The following is a 21679-nucleotide window of genomic DNA, read 5'->3' as shown; positions in this document are numbered from 1 at the left end:
ATTTCAAAATGATTATTAAAACAGTTCTGGATTGAGACAACATCAGCGTGCATCATTAACAGCCAAGGCCTCCCAGATCTCTGCAACTGGTGCTAAAAAAGCACAGGGACCTGCAGCATCACGCATGTGTGCAATGGCACCATGACATGCAGCTCCTCTGAGAATCTTGTGTTGGCAACCGTCTGGAAGGCTCCATATCATCCTTGATGAATGCTAAATCAAGAATTCTTTTTAGGCTTAACGTTTTATTTTATTTCAACACTAGTAGGTACATTACAAACATATTGAAAAGCAATATAAGCATAGCACGTCAACAATAATATCTTATAAACATATATATTTTCTATTTTATTGAAAAATCTACAGTTTTAACATACTTAAAAACTTTGTTTCAATTCCACGAACATAACTCAAAAGGTTCTTTCAGAACCGATAGCTCTTCACGTCAGAAAAAGAAAGTAAGTGAACAAAAGCAAAGATAAAGGGGCTGATTCATGGAATTATGTGCGCCGAAAAATGGGCTTTGTGCGCCATTCTTCTCGTAAATCCCCATTTGTGAAACAGGGGATTCTGCTCGTAAATCCCCATTTGTGAAACAGGGATTTGCGGGCAGAATGGCGCAAAAAGCCCGTTTTTTGGCGCACATAATTCCATGAATCAGCCCCACAAACACATCAGCCAGTTTGTACATAACATGCCAAGAGTCAATTCTATCCCATTTCATTTCCTCCAAAACACAGAATAGAGGCTTGAGATCACTGCTCAAAGCAGGGATTTCAGTAACGCATCTAGATAGTTCACAATTGCACCAACATGTTTAGCATTTGCACCAGATGAAATCTTAAGCCACCAAGCGAACATGTCATTATCTAGAGGAGCAAATTGACTCAGATGTACAGAGCGCAAAGCACTAGTTTTCTGCACTCAATGACTAAGTGTTTCAGCAATTCGACTGCCAGGCAACAGAAGTGGCATAGACTGTCTTTTGCCAGTTTATCTTTTCTTGGCCAGAGAATTTCCTTAGATTTCAAAATGTTCAGTCGAAACCTGAGGAATTGCTCACGGTAATAGCGAGATGGAGAATGCATTATATAATGCGAATTGAAATTTAACTTTTTTTGACCAATGCCTGGCCAGTAGGTTGAGGATAGTTTTTCCCGTTTGTTGATGTTGGTGATCCAAGCCCAAGATTCAAATTTCTTTTTTGCGTATTGTGGTCTAGTGAAAAGATCGAACTCAGGGATTCCTGCGGCATCGACCCAGGCTTGTACTCTGAGAAGCCACATGTCTGATAAGGTAGCATTATTGTCAGAATAAACATATTGAACATATTATTCGTATCAAGAGACTTATGTGGTCACAAAAGATAAGAAAAAAAAATAAAACTCAAGACTGGTTGTTTCAATGTCTCGACCACCGCCCACCCAACAGGATACCAATGAACAATCAGTAATGCAGCCAGATCATATAACAATTCACTTCAGGGGACCTTTAAATTATTCATATTTCACAGGTCAGTGAGACAGCAAACGATTTAGCCGTAGCAATCCCGGAAAAGACCCCAGACATCATTGAACTTATCAAATTCTCCCCTGTATTTGTAACTTGCCTTCTCATTTGTGGACACAGACCGCAGTTTCTCCACTCAATCATCAATTGAGAAGCTGTTGGGGCGGTTTCCACGCAGTTTAGATTCATGGTGGCAGTTCTACAGTCAGTTTCCTTTCCAGATGAAATAATACATGAAGTAAAGGTCCATACCACAACCACCAGCAGATCGAGCAGTCCCACTGGGTCTACTGGATCCAAATACCAAATGAAAACACCAGTCAACTGCGCCCCCTCTTGGAATGGAACTTATGATCTGTCAGCAATGTCAGTTATTGACAAGTGAGAAATTAAGACCAGCTGATGTAGGAGATATGCAACGGGTGCACTTGGGCCAGGTCTACGGAACAATCTGTCCTAACCTAAGACTGCAAAAGAGCGATTTTAAATTCAGGAAGTACTTTTACAGCAAATCCTTTGGGAATGAGATGCTATATATTAGCCCCTGCCTCCTAACATTGCTCATGTGAATAGATACATCCCATGTTCCTGGAATCTGGCAAGTATCTAGTTGCATATTCTTCTGAACTCTATCCGTACCCCTGGCCCCTCCCCTTGTTTCCTCTTGCCATTTGATAGTGCATACACTTGCATGCACGTGCATACAGTGCTCTAGATATACAATAAACAAAAACAACATGAAAGACATAATGCTCGGTGCTGCCGAGTCATATGCAGTCAGACCGAAATTGTGCCCCGTGGCAGTTTACAGGATGTTGAGACGCAACTTTAAAATTGGGAAAGGAAATCATAGCACGATCCTATTTTAAGCACAGAACATTCATAATGTATTTATTTTTCGTTGTCACTTTCCTCGTTTGCACAGTTTCCCCCGTTATCGTTTTCACTGATTTGATTTATTTCAATATATCTAATGTGTGTAAGGGGAGGGGCGGGGCTGGGTGTCAGGATGAGGTTTCGGCTGGGGATTAGTTGGGTATTGGGATCCCGCCCCCATTTGATTAATATACAAACATGGCTGTAAACGACAATGAGGAGAACTGCACCAAGAAAGTACAACGAGAAAAGTGAGTACCAAAAATACATGTAGAACCCAAAGCGTTCCAAGTAGCAAACCCTGTTCTGTCCTCTAGCATTTCCGCATTGTGGCATAACCTTTACAGACAGAATGGGTGAGCAAAAATCCATGATGTAAGTGTATGTTGGGCATTGTATCGCCCTTCAAGACTTCAGGCAGGGGGAAGACGTGGCATGAAAAATGGGTTGAACATAGTGTAGTGTGGTAGACATGTGATGGGAGATTACCAACTTCTTTAGAATGTGTTTATGGCTGAATGTACACGCGTGGGATGCTCTTGAAATGTTAGCATTGCCAGATAGAAGCTTTGGTAGAGCGTCACTTAGTGCCCAATTCACAGAAGCATTTTATAATGGCAAACCCCGTTGGAAAACGCTCTGTGAATTCGGCCCTACATGTGGTAAATCGTTTTGTGAATACAAGGCAGGACTAGGCATTGCAGGAGAATAACATGTCCAGCATAGACCCAAGTCATAAGGGTGAAACCGCCACCATCGATCCAAGCTGGCACTTCAAAAGCTGGAGCACAACATCAAATATAAAGCATAGAACCATGCTCCAAGGGAGACATGAAGAAAAGAGACCAATTCTGGGAAGGTGATTTTCAAGGACTAGGCATACGTCACTGTCGCCAAACAAGGAGGCTGACATAGAAAAAACAGAACTCACAGTGAGGAAAGAAGGAAGAAACACAGGGTGGGGAGTGAGAAGGAGAGGAGCCCCAGAGTAGGGAGACAGAGCTTGCCCATGAAAAACAGAAACGCTGTGTTCTCCCAAATAAAGAATGGTGTCTGTAAAATTGAAGATTGCAAACCGTTACTAAATATGGTGGTCTAAGGTGTCATATTTGTCACACTGGTCAATCATCGCCTCTAATTCAAAGGGAAATGAATTGGGGGCGGCATCAAAGAAGAGCATAATTCAACTCTTTAAATGCTAGTTTCGTACATTGCTATTCTTTCAGGAGACACACTGGCATTCGTGTACTGATTAAATGCCTTGCTCCCTGTCTTCAAGGATATGTGAAGGAGGGAATCGGGCATTTCTGTCTGGCTCTCCATTGTAATGTTTCAACATGTTTCTTAGCCTTGGACCATTGAAGCGAAATAATATCTACAGCAAAGCAGTTTTACATGAGGCAAAGTGGCAACGTTAGAGAGAGCAGAGAGAGAAAACAAAATGGCGATTCTGGTCATCTTAAAATGGCCTCACACTAGTTGAACTAATACCTACGTAATAACTAATGAATATATATTCTTAATACTGTAAATGAGGCGGTTGGTCTTCGGCCAACCAATTATCATTCATTTCCGGACCCTCAAGGGGTGTTTGGTTTTTCTGGACTGACAAACCCTCCTCTTGGCCGTATGCCAAACGTCTCATCCATACATTGCATCCTCCTCCGACCAAGTATTTGGATTAGATTCAGAATCTGATTCAAATTCTGACTCATGTACACTTGTTGTCTCCTCGTTATTATTATCAATATCTATTGCCATGAATTCTTTAATGGTTTCAGATTCATTACTATGGCGAGTGCTTGATTTAGTAATGTTTTTTTCGTTTCATCATTTGTACACACTCTCCACTAATTTCAGTACATACTATGGGGAGACAATGTATACAACAACAACATGCCACGAATATTCCTAGGATTGCTACTAGGATTGCAAATAGCTTCCATCCCCAGGACCACAACACTTGCAAGAACCAGGAGCTTATGTTCAATTCCCAGCCACCTTCAGGGGGGTGGAGATCAGAGCTTAACACATGCAATTTTCTTATCGCCTCAAAAATCGTAGGGGAGGAGTCACTTACAAATACGCAACACGCTGATCCCACGGTTTTTCAAACAGCGCCGCGATCAACTAAGATTATATCAAGGGCCATTCTATTTTGCAGTGACATTAATCTAATTTCTTTTTCCTCGAGAGTCATATTATATAATATGTCAGTTGTTCCATTTATTGTTTCTTCTAATATCCTAGACAGTCTTAAGTTATAAGAGTTTATCGCCTGGCCCCAAACTGGTACAAGTGATTTCACTATGTCTTCTGCAATCAACCCGTCCCCACTATTCCGGCGAGGTCGTGACCTGGTCAGCTTGGCTATATCCGCTGTTTTTGAAAGGAACACCCCAGGAAACGGGAAACCTAAATAACACGTGCCTCCCCAGTTCCTAGGTAACCAAGTATATGCTTTTTCTCCACATATGAAATACACAGGATCTCCCACATATATTGGTTCCACCTCTTTATCAAGGAATGCTATATTCCTGCATCTGGTAAATGTGCCTACCTGGAAAGAACCCTTTTTCTTTAAACAGAATGGGACAGAATGAGGGTTCTAATTCACTGTATATGAAGGCGGTTCCGCATCCTTATTCCCCTGTGGGTTCATGTGGAACGTGATCACAGAAGTTTTATAAGGTACAGACAATCTATCCTGTGGCATTATTGCTGGTGTAATTAATCGTCTTTTATGGAACATGGAGCAACCCACCGGTTTCATAATCACTTCCTCAAATTCATTCATATTTGTTTTTCTAGTTGACCAGTTTCACTTTCGTTCCATTTCCCATAATATAGGGCACTCAGAGAGGCATAACATGCGGAAGTCAATGGCAGGGGCTGTCCTATTTCTTTGCCACCATGTTGAGGCAAATGGGCACAAACCCAGCAATTGTTTTGTCTTAGGATTGAGTGTGTCATATTCATTATTAATAGCAATGTGTTGTTCCCATATCCTTCCCTATGTCTTTCTTCCATTGGGGACAAGGTATAGGAAATCACATGCACTGGGCTTTCTGTTGTGGAAATGTTCATAATGGGCAAGAGTACTTCAAGAGGGTGCATTTCCTCTAGGTACCATAATACTGATATGGTTAGCATTGGGGCTAATATACTCATTATGCACATTAATATGGTTGGACCCAGCATACAATTCTTTTTACCATGTCCTTTTTCCGCCTTTCTATATACTACGTTTAATTCTCTATCAGCATTGATGCAGGAGGGGGCATTTGCTGGTTCCAACATTCTTCTCTCGTCCTTCTTCTTCTGCTGTGCTTGTCGTGAATATCTTTTGTTCATGTGTTTCTTAGGATGTTGAAAGAGTTCAATCAATATCTACAGTCTTTCTATGCCAGTTTCCTATCTGCCTGGATTGCTTTTTCATTTGGCAAGGCCTTCGTGCATTTTCACATTGCCCAATAGTTTCAGAGCAGCTGCCTTTGTACCACGTATGCCCCGCTTGTTCACTCGGGTTCCTGACACATGGATTTAGCACCGAGGAGTTGCGTTTTGTGAGCTGTCTAACTTGCACAACTCTTACGCCACCCTCCTCTAGGCCTCCGGTTCCCACTTCATCCGAAAATAGGAAACAGAGGCAAGAAATTCACCAAGAGATGAAAATGTGATCACTCCTTCTTTCTGCTCCGCAGGTTGTACCAATTTGCTCCTGGTACCGTGTGATCAACAAATAGTGTGGGTGCACTTCCGGTCTCAAGCTTGGAGTCAGCCTGGGCACAATGGCAGACGATGATGGGTGCCCAGGCGACAATGCAGGCTGTGGCGCAACAGATAATGGTGGGCGCCACAGAGGTATGCGCTTGATGTCAGCCAGCAGAGATGCAGAATCTGCTGGACAACATTGAGGCACTCTTTGCTCTTCCGTTTTTGTGGCAATCTCATCAGGCTCTATTTCACGATCAGGCAACTTCTGTGGAAAAGGACTGGCAACAACCTTTTTCGTTTCTGGAACCGCTGCTGTCTCCTTCTGGTCTTTGTCCCGATCAGTTGACGTGTCGAATGGCGATGGGAATTTCTTGGCGTGCGTGGCATGAATCCACGCCTTGCGTCCATCCACGCGTATCGCTGTCTGCATGGTCAGGAGTATTTGATATGGCCCACGCCACCTAGGTGCCAGTGATGTTTTCCGTTCATAGTTTCTGACTAGTACCCAGGTTCCTGGCTCCAAATCATGTCCTGGGCCAGTTTACTGCACCGGTAATGCCTCCTGCACCTGCTGATGAATCAAACACAGTTTTTTTTACTAACAGATTACAATAAATGCTGAGTACAGGGTATTCTACCTCTCTCATTCTCCTAGGCTGGGGTGCGCACCACACATTCGCAGGTCTCCCCAGTATGATTTCATAGGGGGAGAGCCCAGTTCTGGCCTGCACTGACATTCGCATACACAGTAACGCTATTGGTAATGCATCTACCCAACTTAGTTTGCTGCCTGCACAGATCTTACTGATTTTGGACTTCAAGATTCCGTTATGCCTTTCAATAAGACCGGCCGAACTCGGATGTCTCAAACAATGGAATCTTTTATCGATCTGTAATCCTGCACAAATCTGCACTATCACTGCACCTACAAAGTGCGGACCATTGTCCGACCATATGACACAGGGGAGACCAAAGCGAGAGAAATACTCTTTTAGCATTACTTTTGCTGTGCTCATGGCTGTGCAGTCTTTCAATGGATATGCTTCCACCCATTTGCTGAATGCACATATGATCACCAAAACATACTTCAGATTTTGGCATCTTTCCATTTCTATGAAGTCAAAGTGAATCACTTTGAATGGCATAGAGGGAGGTCCAAAACTTCCTGTTGGAGTCACCGTTCCCTTTCCCACATTGTGCTGTAGGCAGGTAATGCAATTTTGTACCAGCCTTTCGGCATTCTTTTTTATGAGTGGATTTTCCCAGACTGTGGCTAAATGTTGGACTATTTTCTTCGCACAGATGTGTGTGGGACTGTGAGCCATTGTAACCATTGCGTTTACATAAGCATTTGGCAACATCCAATTCCCACTTTTCTTGTCCACCCAGCAACCCTCCAAATCCAATTCTGCAGAGCTCTTGGCCCATCCCTGTATTTCGTCGGCGGTAGCTTCCGCCTGCATTTCTTTAACAGTCACAATTTTCATCTTCGATCATGCAGGGCACTTCCTCTGATTGTACCGTCAACATTTTTGTATTCAAATCAGTGGCAGTCTGTTTTGCAATCTTGTCTCCAAATGCGTTTCCTTCTCCCACTTTACATGTCACCTTTTTATGCGCCTCGCATTTCACTATTGCCAGGTGCTTTGGACACGTAAGTGCAGACAGTAATCGCACAATCAGAGGGCCATGTTGAATTCTAGCCCCATGGGATGTTAAGAAACCTCTCTCAGCCCATAATCGTCCAAAGTTATGGACTATGCCAAAGGCGTACTGGCTATCAGTATAGATATTTACGCTCAAGTTCTCTGAAATTTCACAAGCTCTTGTTAAGGCAATTATCTCTGCTGCCTGGGCAGAGTTATAAGGAATTCTTTTACTCTCCAAGACACTTTTTAATGTCGTAACAGCGTATGCGGCAGTTGATGTGCCGTCAGGTAGTTTAAAACAGAAGCCGTCACAATACAGTTCCCCTTCTGGTTCTTTTAGTGGTGTGTCACTCAGATCAATTTTCCCTTTTGTTTCTTCCTCAGTAACCATTAGGCAATCATGGGGAGGCAATTCAGTCCCACCACTGTTTTCCCCGGGCATTGGCATTTATTCTGCTGGATTCAAAGCGCTACACCTCATAATTTGGATGTGGGGCGCGAACAAAACAATTTCATATCTAGTCAATCTAGCAGAGGTGAGGTGTTGCATCTGCGTTCTATTGAGTAGAACATCTATGGCATGTGGCACCATCAAAATCAAGGTGTGCCCCAAAACCATCCCTTCTGTTTGTTTCACTGACGCAGCAGCCACTGCAACAGCTCGCAAACATCGTGGTAGTGCACATGCTACAGGGTCCAGCGCAGAAGAAAAATAGCTGCAGGGCCTATTTCTTCCACCTTGTTCCTGTGTTAAGACAGACAATGCGCATCCTTCATTCTCATGCACAAATAACCTAAAAACCTTTTCATAATTCGGTGTGCCCAAAACTGGAGCAGAACTCAAAATGGTTTTTAGCGAATCAAATGCTTTCTGACATTCTTCTTTCCACTGCAAAGGCATCACAACATCCTTTTTTGTCAATTCCACCATTGGTTTCACAATTAAATCAAAGTTTATAATCCATTGACAGCAATAAGAAGCCATCCCTATTATCGCTCTCACACCTTTCTGTGTTGTTGGAATAGGCATACCAGAAATACTCTTTATCCTCTCTGGCGTTAATCTTCTCCCTACCTTTGAAAGTAGGTAACCCAAATAAGCTACTTCTTTCTGACAGTACTGGAATTTCTTTAAGCTCGCTTTATGGCCATGCGTAGCTAGATGAGTCAATAATAGAACAGTACCTTCTTTATATATCTCCTCCGTGTCAGCAGCAATTAGAAAATCGTCAATGTATTGTAGCAACACACAGTCTGCTGGTAATTCTAACATGTCTAGCTGTTCTTTCAATGCTCTACTGTATACACTCGGACTTTCAGTAAAGCCTTGTGGAATGCGTGTAAATGTGAATGATCGTCCTCCCAGAGTGAAAGCAAATAAAAACCTGCTTTCTTTGTGTACGGGAATGCTGAAGAAAGCACTTTTAAATCGATAACACTAAAGTATTCTGCTGACGCAGGGATCATTGTCAAAATTGTAGTGACATCTGGCACTAACGGGAATTGGGGGTCTACCACTTTGTTCAGTGCACGGAGATCAATTATGAAACGGTACGGTACCTCATTACCCCCTTTCTTGTACATGGGAAGAATGGGACTGTTACATACACTACCTGTAATCTCTTCAATCACTCCCAATTTCACCAAATCAGAAACAATGCTTTTCAATCCTTGTTCTCCTTCTGCTGAAATTTTATACTGCGGAATAAGTTGTAGCATTATTCCTTCTTTTAATGTAATTTTTACTATCTCCATTTTCAAGCATCCCACATCATTGCCATTCACAGCCCAAATGCAAGTTGGTACCTTTCTCAATTCCCCTGATAAAGGTTCTTTCACAAATTCTGAAGTCGGCATAGTCTGGGGAGAAATAGTCAAAAATACCCCATCTGTTGTACAATACTGCGCTTAGGTTTTTCAATAGATTCATTCCTAAAAGATTTTTCCTACAATGCTCTGTTAAAAGAAATGGACAATGTTCAGTAAAAGGCCCTATTGTCACTGCTACTGATTTGGACACGGGGTTTATTACTGGGGTACCTGCGAACCCTACTGAAATATTCTGTCGCCCTGACAGAGGTATGTCTGGAACCAAGCGATGATCTATCGTGCACTTTTGTGCCCCCGTGTCTATGAGAAATCTATGCTCTTCATTCCCGATTTTCATCTCTACGTAGGGTCCTTTCTGATTCACGGGAATTGACACTGATTCCAACCCCTGTCCTGGGCTGTCCTATTGGGGTAACAACACATCATACGATGTGTAGTCTCCGCTGTTATTATAGTATGCACCTGTCTGGCTATCAAAAATGTTCCACCCTCTCCCTCTACTTCCCGTTTGTACACCGTGCTGATTTTGACTTTGAGTAGTTTGATTCGGACATGGCCTTGATTCTGTGCACCATTCCCATAATTATTTTGGTGCTGCTGCATATGATTTCTGTTGTGACCATTTGTTCCCATGTGCCCTCTGTGAGGCCGTCTCTGACTATATCCGCCTCTATTTTGCAAATGCGGACATTGTGCCCGCCAGTGTCCTTCCTCTCTGCAGTATGCACATTGGTTTAATCCCAAAGGCCCTCCATGCATATTCGAATTTCCCCTGCTTTGTGCATTTCCCCTTCCCCTGTTGTGTCCTGCTACCTTCTGGAGTAACACTTGTGTTTTCAAGTTTGTTCTATCCTTTGCTTCTCTTTCCTTCTTGGTATTTACTCGGTTCTCATAATATTGGGGCATGTGTAATGCTTCTCCTAGCGTTTTTTCTTGCCATGCACTTTCTGAAGTCATTATCAAATTTTGAATCGGAAGTATTCATCCCCTCACATATTTATCCACAAATAACCTTTTCCCTGCTTCCGTACTCATATCCTGTCCACTGAAATCTGTAAATACTTCTTCGAATCTGTTGAAATAATCTGTGGACAACTCATCTTTACCTTGAACACACGCCATCATCTTGTCCCATTGAATTCTTTTCTCTGGGACCAATTCTTTTAACTTCTGTACTATTTGTGCCAGTAATGCTAACATATTCGCCCCTGGCTGTGCACCCACTGCTTTATTCTCATCTTCCAGTATTAAATTTGCCCACGTGGCACCATAGGCCGTCTAATCATCTACCTTTCTTATTTGTTTCCATATGTCCGCTGGCAAAATTATGGGGAATATTAAGTCTATATCACCCATAGTGAACACTGAGGATTGCAATAAAGACGCTACTTCTTTATAAAAACCCTTTGGGTTTTTCTGTATGTCAGGGATTGTCTGTTTTATATTATTCACTTCCTGTCTAGAGAAGGGAACATGCACGTATTGGGCTGTATAATGTGCTGGGATTACCGCAGGTGGTGCACTGCCTACTGCGGGAGTCTCTACCTTCGGTACAAAAGTAGGAGGCACTTCTCTCATGGGGAAAGCCACACTCACTATTCCTCCCCCCTCCCTCATATGCAACAATATTCCCAAGTCGAAGGATAAGGCTGTCTCTCCTGTTCCTCGTTCCATCGTTCTCTTATATACTGCCAACAATTCAGGAGGGCTCACCTTTTCCTCGCGTATATCTTTGTTTATCAAATATTCAACCATTGTTTGTAACGCTCGCCTTTTCATTGCTAATGTGTATTCATCAAATATTCCATGGATTTCCATTGTGGGAATACTGGGATCTGAAATTCATTTTTGTGCCTCCCGCATACATACTTTTATCTCTGCACTAATTTGCGCTGCTGGTGACGAAAAATCTCTGCTATCTACCCCTCTCAATATTCTTTCTCCTATTCACCGGTGTGGCGAGTACTTCAGAATACTCTTCATCCAATTCATTCTTTATTTCAAACAGTCGCTTCACATGCTCTTCTATTTCTTTATCTCTCCCTCTACAACGGGCTAATGCATTCAAATGCAACAATCGTTGCGGTGGTAACTTCCCAATTAACTTTTTCCATTGTCCCGACAAATATTCCCCCATGCATTCCAACAATGTCCTGTCTTTCGTTGTTCCTTCTGAAGTCATATAGGGACGCTAGCGTGGATGCCCCATCATTCTCATCTATATACATTTCCGCCTGTTCTTGCAGCTCCCGCTTTCTCTCCTTACTGATCGCGCTGCGAGTTACTCTCGTACATTCATTCTGCTCAATTACACTCATGGGAGGGGCGGTCGGAACAGTGGCACCCTCTTCATCGGGTGGTGTGGACGGGGCAGTGAGAGTGGGATATGTCTGCTGGGGCTGTGGTAATTGCAAAACACTTGGGGCTGGCTAGCTAGTGGGCAGTGCAATTACTGATGTAGCCTGTGGCTGTGCTGGGATTGGGAGGGGCTGAGCAACGGGAGGGGGTTAAGTGGCAGCTACTGACGTAGTCTTTTTTGTTTCACTCCTCGGGCCCTGTTTTGTTTCAGTTAAGATTTTGTTTATTAATTCGTCCGATGAGTGTAGCTCTCTTTGTGGATATATTTTTTCTATGTTTAATTCATCGCACTGTCTTGTCTTTCTCAAGCTATTACTCCACTCCTCCTCCTCCTTCCCCTCAGCTTTCTCTGCCTTTGACTTATGCCTGCACGCATGTTTCTCTCGACTTCTAAATCGGAGCATTGCTTCCCTCCTCCAGTCCCTAAGGATATCAAGTGCCCCAGGGCGTGCTCTCTTACTTATCAACACCTTTTCCAGGTTATCTATACGTTCCATCTCAAAACTCCCATCCCTCGGCCACTGAAGATTTTCCTGTTTTCTGGTTTGCTTATGCCAAGTTTTATAAAATATTATCGCTCCCATACCATACTTTATGTACATATCATAAGCTGGCGTTCCTCCCGGTGGTGCTTCCTGGCCAGTTTCCAAAGATTGTTTGCTGCAGCGGAAAAATCCCGCTAAGGTGGACAATACCCCAGGCATGTTTTAACCTTTCCCTTGGCTAATCAAACTTACTCTGGGTGTTTGATTTTGCAAAATCAACTCTCAACCAATATCAGGATCACTTACAAATCGGGACACGACTCACCTGATTAGTCAATTTGTCTTTTCAAGACACAATTTGTCCGTATACTGACGCAACCAATGATGTCGTGTCTGCGTATTTCGGCTCTGCCTCGTTTCGGGACCCTCGCCTCCTTGTTCGCTGGCCAGTGACGTTGATCAGGGATCAGCGTTGTGCAGATCTGCAAAGGAGTCTCTCATCGCTTTTCGCAGGGGCGCCCCGTACACCTCTTGATCCCGGCTCGATCGCTCCCGCCTCGCCGTACTTACCGCCTTCCTTATTTTGCAACGTACACGATGGAACAAGTGGGGGAGGGTCCCTATTCGGGCGCCATCTTGAAGGGGCCCCTGAGGGACCCTCGGATGTGGAAACAAGGCACAGTCACCAGACTCTAATAGATACGCCAGACACGAGGTTCCGTTCCCAAAATCTAGGGTTTATTGCAATACAAAGAAGTCCCAGTTGGCCAAATGGTCCCACGCCCTGAGACGTGTGTCTAACAGACCTTGGGGGACGCAAGAGAGAATAAAACGTACATCAGTTACATATATACAAACCGAGCACCTTACAATCAGCAATGACACAGTATGACACATTTGATTCCACCCCCAATTCATTTCCCTTTGAATTAAAGGCGATGATTGACCAGTGTGACAAATATGACACCTTAGACCACCATATTTAGTAACGGTTTGCAATCTTCAATTTTACAGACACCATTCTTTATTTACGAGAACACAGTGTTTCTGTTTTTCATGGGCAAGCTGCGCGTAGGAGACTGGCACATACCAGACCGCTCACCGGGGCCTCACTGGGCTCAGAAAGGGGGGCCGCAAAGAGAGCATAATTCAACTCTTTAAATGCTAGTTTCGTACATTGCTATTCTTTCAGGAGACTCGCTGGCATTCGTGTACTGATTAAATGCCTTGCTCCCTGTCTTCAAGGATATGTGAGGGAGGGAATCGGGCATTTCTGTCTGGCTCTCCAGTGATGTAATGGTTCAACATGTTTCTTAGCCTTGGACCATTGAAGCTAAAAATAATATCTACAGCACAGCAGTTTTACCTGAGGCAAACTGGCAACGTTAGAGAGAGCAGAGAGAGAAAACAAAATAGCGATTCTGGTCATCTTAAAAAGGCCTCACTCTAGTTGAACTGATAGCTACGTAATAACTAATGAATATATATTCTTAACACTGTAAACGAGGCGGTTGGTCTTCGGCCAACCAATTATCATTCATTTCCGGACCCTCAATGGGTGTTTGGTTTTTCTGGACTGACAAGAGGAATCCCCCATTTGGTAGTGGGAGGGCTGGTTGAATATTGTGTTGAACAGAGAGCTAGGGAATTCCACTGGTACTGGGGCGCTGAATGAGTCAGTTTATTTGCGAGGCTGCATAAAATGAATCAAAGTGATAGCTGGGGCATAGTTTCTGACATTTGCTGTGCTCTTTTACACATAAGAGAAACTTGGCACAATTAATCAGGAATCATCAGCTGCAGTAGTCCACGTGTGCAGATAATTTGCTGATCTACTACAACCAGAGAGAGACTCTTAATATCAGAAAATGATCTCAGAGTGCCGACAACTCATCTTCGGATGAAAGAAGGGACACTTTCTCTGTACGAAAATGGAGATATTGTGAGCAGCATTTGCAAATGGGATGGACTATCATTTGACGGGCCACAAGTGGAAAGTAAAGAATTTGGCATATGGTTTGATTTTATCTCTGCTTCGGAGGGTAGATCTCCACTGTCCTTCAGCTCACCAAATTCTAGCTCATGGTGCTGCAAAGGGTGTTGACACTGCTACGATTGAACCGTAGGGTAAATTCACAAACACTCTTATTTATTTATTGGACATATGTACGGCGCCTATATACAGGTGTTTCCAGGCGCTACAAGACAAGATGGGGGACAGTGGGACATGGAAATCAAAAAGTAAAACACACAAAAATGGTTATATTGACCTTGCGTCAATCCTACCGTACAAGTGCATGAAATGGTGATAAGTGCAAAGGGCGAGGGGTGAGGTAGAAGTGTAGGAGTGGGGTACTCCCAAGGGTTGGGGGCATGCAAGTGCTGGGAGGGCCCGTGTGGAAAGTGCCACGGGAGAGGGGGGAAAGGGGAGGATGAGTGCCATGGACAGGGAGGACCAAGTTGGGCTACTATAGGAAAGGCGGCCCGAGGGCAAGTGAATAGACAGGATGCTGGGGGGACTGGTTGGCATGGTCTCGCCCCTGTATGACTCAGAATGGACCAAGCACCAGTCACAGCAGCAGATGGGGAGTTAGCACGGGAAGGGGTGAGGGAAGGAAGAGGAGAAAAGGAAAGTCTTGAGAAGTTTCCAGAACTTAAGAAGATCCAGCTCAAGTCTAAGTGGGGGATGGAGGCCATTCCAGAGGGAGGTGCCAGCCAAGGAAAGGGATCTACCTCCCACGAAATGCTTGGAGAATCATTAATTTGCTGAGAGTTGGAGCCAGAAGACCAGAGGAATCTGTCCGGGAGGTATTTAGGGAGAGAAAGCTGGATGTAAAGAGGTCCCAGGCCCCACACAGATTTGTGGATGATGCAAAGGTTCTTGAATTTGATCCTTGCAGTCATTGGGAGCCAGTGGAGCAATTTTAGGGCTGGAGAGATGCAGTCTCTGGGCTTAAGGCCAAGAATACATCTGGCAGTACTATTCTGGATTAGTTGAAGGGGGCGAAGAGAGGGAAGAGGCATGTTGAGGAAGAGGCTACTGCAGTAGCCTAGCCTAGAGAGAATCAGGGCTCTAGAGATGTTGAGCTTATGGGGAAGGTGAGGACAGGTAGAATAATCCTGTGGAGATGCAAATGGAAATGTAACTTTTGGCAAGGTCCATGATGTGAGGTGAGAAAGAGAGAGGAGAGTCAAAGATTACCTCAAGGTGTTTCGCCTCACAAATGAGTGATTGAGGGGAGAGGTCCCAGGGAGACTGGCCATAGAGAGGGGTGGAAACAAGGTGCAGGCATTCCGATGAGAAGGATCTCTGTCTTACTGGCATTCAGACAGAGAACATTGGCAGAGCACTGTGCCTGAATAGCAGTCAGGCAGTCAAGTATAAGGGAGGAGGAGGAGGCAGTAGGAGAAAGCAGCTTGAAGGAGAGCTGTGTGTCAATTGCGTAAAACTGAAAGTGAGGGGAGAAGGTGGAGATCAGGTGGGCCAGAGGGGCCAGGTAGATGTTGAAGAGCCATGGCGATAGGAAAGAGCCCTGAGGGATGCCATAGGCAGAGAGTGAGGTGGAGGAGAGAAAAGGACCCATTTGCACTTGGGAAGTTCTGTTTGAGAGGAAGGAGATCAGCCACACCAATGCCCTGTCCGTGATTCCTAGGGTATCACAGATACGGTTTATGAGAATGGAGTGGTTGACTTTGTCAAAAGCAAAAGAAAGATCAAGGAGGGTCAGGACAGAGGGAGAAACCAGGTTAGAGAGTAGGTCTTCACAGGGGTTCAAGAGAGCAGTTTCCATGCCTCTGAATGCCTTGAAACTGGACTGGTGGTTATGGAGGTAACTGGCCATTTCGGTGTGGAGGGTCAGTTGGAAGATGCTGAGCTTCTCCATGAGTTTGCCCAAAAAAGTGGTGACAGCGATAGGGTGATAGTTAACCGGTCAAGAAGGGTCATAAGATGGATATTTTAGGAGAGGGTGAACAAGAGAGTGCTTAAGGAGCCAGTGGCAATGAGTGGTTGCAGAGGTCAGCCAACGCTGGAGTGAGAGAGGCAATGTTGTCCTTGATGGTTCTGGAAGAGCAGGCTGGCACCTGTTTAGAAGAGACTTTTATAGACCGGACCAATCTAGTGATCTCATCAGGTGCAATGGGAGAGAAAGAGAGAAAGGGAGAATTGGGGGAGCAAGAAGAAAAAGAGGACAGGATGTCCAGAGGTTTGGAGGAAAAGTGGATGGACGGTGAGGAGCAGAGGACCTGGGATAGAGGAGGAGAAGAGGAGAGTGCTGTAGGATTGGCAAGTTCTGTGCAGATTTTAAAGAGTTCAGTCATGTTATTTGTGGCTCCAGAGATGCAGGCGGACATGAGCCCTCCTTTTGGACAAGAAGGATAGACAGAATTGCCTTTGCAGTAGGCGACAGGCAAGTTTGTCCAGGAGGAGCTAGATGCCTGCCACTTCCGCTCTGCATTTTTGCACTTGCGTTTCAAAGCGGCCAAATAGGAGTCATACCAAGAATTGCATTTGGAGGCAGGCTTCATGTAGATCCTCATGAAAGGGAAAGGATGAACATGGTGTTAGGGAAGAGAGGTGGAGGTTAGCAAGAACAGAGACAGAAGGATAGTTTAATGAAGGGGGGTAGGGTTGAAAGAAGAGGCAAAAGCAATGACTGACACACCCTTCATCGGTTTAATGACAGAAAAGGAGACTGGCAGTGCGGGAGGAGGTGTCAGGCAACAGGGGTAGTCAAGGTGGGAAGAGAGGAGAGAGTCATTTTACAGGAGAGAGGGGTAATGCGAGGGTTGGAGAAAGGGATTTCTGTTGAGATGAGAGCATCCAAGGTGTATCCGGCAGAGTGTCTTAGGCCAGAGGGAAGGATATTGAGGGAAAAAGTGGTGTAGAGGTTGTGGAAAAGAAGAGTGCTACATCAGAAGAGTCAAGATGGATATTGACGTCCCAAAGGAAGATACGTTTGGGGGAGGTGACAAGAGAGAGAAGCACATGTCGGCCCATTCTGAGAGGAAGAGGGACGATGGTCTGCGAGGCCCGTAGAAGGTAGCAAGAGTAAGAGAGAAAGTAGGCAAGAAAGACATCCTGTAGACTAGGCTTTCAAAGGATGAGCAGGTGTGAGTCAGGATGATGGAGGCAAGAACCCACTCAGGGAAGATCAGGGCCACTCCACCACCGGACCGAGCGGGCCAGGGATTGGACAGCGAGAAGAGTGTCAAAAGCATTGATGGAGCTAGAATTGAACCACATCTCAGTGAGAGCAAGGACATCAAGGTCAAGGTCTTCAAATAGGTGACAGATGTCAGAGGAGTATTTGATAGCAGAGTGAGAATTGAGGGTAGCTATGTGAAGATGTTGTCCCTTTTAAAAGATGTGGGAGGGAGGGGGGAGGGGGGAGACAGGAAGCCGGAATGAGCCGGAATGAGGGGTGGAAGGAGAGGGGGGAAGTTGAAGAGAGAAGGTAGACACCTGTCAAGAAGGAGCAGGTTGGGCTGAGAGTCCTGGGCCATGATTGTTCCATTATGATGGACATTAATGGTGCATTTGGCGGATGCAAAGTGAGCCAGGAGCACTTCCCATCTGGTGCCACCAGTAATGGGTGAGGAGGAGAAAGGGGAGAACACAGAGACCATATGGTGAATCCATAGGTTAGAAGATGGAACAGCAAAGCGAATGCCAGTGATAGTCTGTCTGGAGGAAGCATTGATGTAGGTGTCTGCAATGGGCAGACCAGGTTTGCAACTTAAAAGTGCCTTTTTTAGTTTCTTCCTTCCAGCCTTTGTGAGAGAGGTAGGATAGGAGATAGAGAAGCATTTGGAGAAGATAGGATAGACGGATATCACCATGGGGGCAGAGACAAGAGGGGGGTTCAAGGGTTCACAGGGAAGAGGGTCAAAGACACTATGTAATGGTAAAATCACACCAGGTGGCCAAGCAGACAGAAATCAGTGAGGATGCAGGAAGTGCCCAGATTTGAAAATCATTGACAAATTGGTAAAAACAATTAAAATGGTATTAGCCTGAAAGCATCAAAAGTAGTACAACAGGGTGGATGCACAGTTGGAAGCACACCCTAGAATATAAATCATTATATATTATTTGTTTTATTTTTTTCTTATGAAGCGCGGCATTTAGGAGAGCAGTAGAGGAGCAATCATCATGAGGTACATCACAATGCAAATGACTGTTGGTGTAGAGATTAGAGGTTACATATTAGGCAGGTGGGAGGGGGCAGGCAGCAACTTGAGCAGTCATAGTGTCCAACAGAGGTGGGTTTATTAATGTGATCCATAATTGCTTCCATAAGCAATTGAAGTCAGGATTTTGATTTGTAGTCACAAGCATGCAGGGGGGCCATGTTCGCATTAAAATCCATTGGGAGGGTTGCTGAGTAGCTGCAGGGAGAGGTGCCACCTCCAGTTCCAAAGAGGCTCAGACAGGGGCCTTACATGTGGGCTTTGGATCGGTGGGCCAGCTCTCTCGCCTGCCGACTGCCATGTTGAAATGGAAAGGCCACAATAGAAAAAGCCTTGCTAAGGCCATGAGGGTCATAGAAATAAAGTAGCAACTACAGGTGGCATGGTAGGAAGCACAATTATCGGCAGAAAAGGCCAGATGTAGAAATTAGACACCCAAATGTTATCGACCTCAGAAATCGAGCTCAGCCACTGCTCCTCTGGAACGCCTTGACTCTCAGGTCCAAGTTTAATCACACCACATTTAATAGAGCTGAAAGACCCCACTCTTCAAAGATGTCTAGGATTGCTTACCAATATCATGTCTGACCTACCTTTACCAATTTTCAGAAGAATGCTGCGGATTCCTCAAAATGCATACCTTAGTCCAAGAGGCTTAATTTGACAGCCCCTTTAGAAGCAAGTGGCAGGAAGAGGAATGGCATGGTAAGGTGACTTCAGGCTTGTGCATTGCCGTAGAAACAGGTGGTTCAATAGAGTGTCGGAAATGAGAGAAAATGCTGAGCAGAGTCTGTCTATCCCTTGGTGCTTCTCTCTTATATCCCCACTAACTCTTTGTATGTTTTAGTTATTAGGTCCTACATGGCTGAGTCTACATTTGCTTTATCTCAACTGCTTCAGAGTTGATGTAGGAGGTCTTTCCAGGCTTGCTGCTTTTTGCAGGCACAGGTGATCTCTTTGCCTGTTATAATGCCAGTCCTGATAGCCAGTTCAGAATGTGTACTTCCTTTGTGCAAGTCGTTTTTTTGTGTACTAAAGGGGTGGCTAATAGAGCACTAGCGGCAAACTGGTGTGCGTACTGGGAACCAGGAGGGAATCAGGGGTGTGGGGGGATTAGAGGGTGCACCCATCCCCATACCCCCTGCTGTCTCTGCCATTGCCTATGACTAATTAAAATTAACTTCCTGTACCATTGCAGCTATTGTTCAGCGGTGGTCAAATGCAACACAATAAGAGGGTAATTCATAGAAATTCGCACAAAAATGGCGCACGCGGCTGGCGCACAGTGTCCACGTGCGATACACTGCTCCAGCCGCGTGCGAAAAAATCCTTTTCATCGCACAGCGTATTCATGGATTTTAGCCTCCGAAACCAGCCGTGGGGCAGAGTGGCGCAGCGAGCCTGCAGCAGCGCCAGTTACGCCCCCAAGAACGCCCTCGCGCAATGAAAAGCCTTCACAATCCCCAAATCATCGCAAAGGGCTGCGCTAACCCTGGACCAGTTCACAGGGCTGGCAAACAGCAAACGCCAAGCGGGGAACGTGTATTTCAGTGGTTTGCGGGAAGTTCCACACGCGATTGTCCTGGGTACGTGTATATCAGGGGTGCGTGGGAAGTAACACACGCTATTCCATCAGGGCACGTGTATTCCAGGGGTGCGCGGGAAGTATCACACGCAAAAGCAGCAGGGTACGTGTATTTCAGGGGTGCGCGGGAAGAATCACACGCAATTCCATCAGGGTACGTGTATTCCAGGGGTGCGTGGGAAGTATCACACGCAAAAGCAGCATGGTACTTGTATTTCAGTGGTGCGCGGGAAGTATCACACGTGATTCCATCAGGGTACGTGTATTCCAGGGGTGCGTGGGAAGTATCACACGCAAAAGCAGCATGGTACGTGTATTTCAGGGGTGCGCAGGAAGTATCACACGCGATTCCATCAGGGTACGTGTATTCCAGGGGTGCGCGGGGAGCACCACACGTGAATTGCACGTGTGGGTCCTCCCAGGTGTTCCCTCTACACCCTCTACGGCCCATGCAGGTGGCCCACACCACAGGGGCCTACCCTGCACATGTCCCGCAGGTACCCCATCCACCATGGCCATGCCCCCCAACCAACCCACATGTCACCTTGCACTACTGCCCACCAACGCATGTCCCCCTGCACCCCCAGCCACCAGGGGCAGCCTCCACCAGGCCCCCACTCATGTCTCCCACCACCCCCACCCCCCAGCGGTGCAGGGGCAGCCTCCACCAGGCCCCCACTCATGTCTCCCACCACCCCCACCCCCTGCCACCAGGGGCATCCTCCACCAGGCCCCCACTCAAGTCCCCTATCACCCCCACCCCCCAGCCACCAGGGGCAGCTTCCACCAGGCCCCCACTTATGTCTCCCACCACCCCCACTACCCAGCAGTGCAGGGGCAGCCTCCACCAGGCCCCCACTCATGTCTCCCACAACCCCCACCCCCCAGCCACCAGGGGCATCCTCCACCAGGCCCCCACTCAAGTCCCCTATCACCCCCCAGCCACCAGGGGCAGCCTCCACCAGGCCCCCACTCAAGTCCCCTATCACCCCCACCCCCCAGCAGTGCAGGGGCAGCCTCCACCAGGCCCCCACTCATGTCTCCCACCACCCCCACACCCCAGCAGTGCAGGGGCAGCCACCACCAGGCCCCAACTCATGTCTCCCACCACCCCCACCCCCCAGCCACCAGGGGCATCCTCCACCAAGCCCCCACTCATGTCCCCTATCACCCCCACCCCCCAGCAGTGCAGGGGCAGCCTCCACCAGTGTTAGGCGGAAACCTGTGCAGTTCCCTCTGGGACCACTTCAAAAGATTTAGGACTACAGGTGTTTGGCAGTATACCCATTTGGTAGCAGTCTGTACCACACAGATTCACTTGGTAGCTGTGGCTGAGCAGTCAGACTTCCCTCAAGAAGAGTTAGGCAGTATGTGGAGTATACAACATAGGGCAATTCTACACCGTAAGACAAGCAAACACGCAACAAGGCTTCAGTGTAAAGATATAAAGGTATTTATTTATAATGACACATCTATAG

This window comes from Ambystoma mexicanum, chromosome 3q (assembly GCF_040938575.1).
Source record: "Ambystoma mexicanum isolate Mex_15411 chromosome 3q, UKY_AmexF1_1, whole genome shotgun sequence".
NCBI classification, from domain to species: Eukaryota; Metazoa; Chordata; class Amphibia; order Caudata; family Ambystomatidae; genus Ambystoma; species Ambystoma mexicanum.
This window is presented reverse-complemented; position numbering follows the sequence as displayed.